Here is a 2,087-nt window from a genome sequence, read left to right as displayed (position 1 = left end):
TGTTTGTTTATTTTAATTTTACACTTTTGAAGGAATTAAATTTTCCCCAGGGCTATTTACAAAAATATGTATTCATGGTAAATCTCCTAGTTTGTTTCTCATCACAAGCGTTCTGCTCAACTCTCTTAGGAAGAATCTCATTAAGAAAATGTAATTGCCCCTAATTCTATCACTATAGATAGCATTGGATGACATAAAATTAATTCTGTCCCAGTACACATCTGAAACTCAAACCAATCAAGCTTTTTGGCTGGTGAGGTACATTTAATGGACAATATTTAGCTAAAGATAAAATGAATGATCTTTGACATTCAGTATAATAACTCAACATCCTTCAAGCAACAGAAGTAATTCTGATAGATTTTTGATGTGAGTCATATCTTAGATATTACCAACATATAAAACCATGCCTAGTGACTTCTTTGTCATTGGTAAATATTTTGTAGATTATTATTTTATCATTCTTTTCACTTCATCACCATATATTCAACTGCTAATAAATAATTACTCATAGAAAAACTCTGTTAGAATATTGTATACTTTGTCAGTTACACAGGATAGGGTCCTGAGAAGGTATTTTTGATTTTTCCATTCTCCAGTCCTCCGATGACTTCGAGAAGCAGATAGGGAAGGTTTCCCATATTTTACAAGTTATATTTGAAGAAAAAAATACAAACATAAACACATATACACATATAGATATATGTGTGTGAGTGTATATGTGTGTAACATAAGTTGTTTTACTTTTGATAATCGTACAAAAAATTCATGTCAACATTTTTGAGTCATTTAAATGACCAATTTAAATCAAGTGCTACAAACAAATTTCTGTTGTTATTTTTTCCTTTACAGTTATATTGGTTTTATTATCATCTTAGTATACATGGTAAAATATTAATGCCAGTATAGATGATAAAAGAACAGAGGTGATATTTTAAGGTAAACAATATATTTTAAATGAGTAAGGCCAAAAAGTGTCACACTTTACTTAACAAGTATTTTGATTTTGCAGTGCTTTGCATAGAGAAAAGTCATGTTTAAAAGCCTCAGTCATGTTAAATTGATGTTATTTTAAATTTTTAGGTTTATTAATTTGTGTTAATATTAAGTAAATTAACCTCAGTTTTATATTTCTTTATAATCAAGAAATACTACAGTGAAAATAATTTAAAGCAATACTAGAAGAGCAATGAAATACTTTCCCTCTAATGTATAGTACACATATTGCTCAAAGAAGGTAGCTTACCTAAATTTGAGCACAGAATAGCTTAGTGAATGATGAATAGACTTGACCTTGCCCTTGGTGGGTGACAGATGAGTTCACCTGATTGTGCCAGTCATTTCACAATGTATGTGTATATAAAATTATCATATTGTTCACTTTAAATATGTACAATTTTATTTATCGATTATACCTCAATAAAGCTGAAAAAAATTTTAACCTCAAAAAACAAAAACAACAAACAAAACAAACAAAATAAGATTTAAAAAAGACAGAAGGGAGGATGTTTTCCGATCTCATTCTCATCCTCAGTTGTGTGTGTGTGTATATATATATATGTTTGTGTGTGTGTATATATGTGTGTGTATACATATATATACGTGTATGTATACACACACATATATACATATATACACATATATATATTTAAGTTGTTAATTTGAGTCCCACAACATCCGACCAAATGTTCTCATTTTTGTGAAAAGGTTGTATGTATGTTGGAGATTTTCTAGAGGCCACATAAATGGAGAAAAGTAAGTAAATGGTCTCGAAGAATAAAACAATGCCAATGCTTTTTATATTTATACTTTATTTATGTGCACTTCTTGATGGCATTCTTTTGCTATTTAACATAATGCTTAAGTTGAGATGAAAATATTTGTTTTTATTTTGTTTTGTTTTGTTGCAAGCTATACCAATTTGTTCCATAAGCAGCTTCTGTTCCTCAGCGTTATATAACAGAGTGGCAGATCTCATTCTAAATCATATATATTGAAATTTTACCTAGAGATCATATTACAATAGACAGAAGGAAATGATATTTCAAACAATTTCACAAGTGACTCTCATAGAAGTTTCTCATTTA

The sequence above is a fragment of the Pan troglodytes genome, chromosome 13, assembly GCF_028858775.2.
Source record: "Pan troglodytes isolate AG18354 chromosome 13, NHGRI_mPanTro3-v2.0_pri, whole genome shotgun sequence".
Lineage (NCBI taxonomy): Eukaryota > Metazoa > Chordata > Mammalia > Primates > Hominidae > Pan > Pan troglodytes.
Note: the sequence above shows the minus strand (reverse complement) of the source record.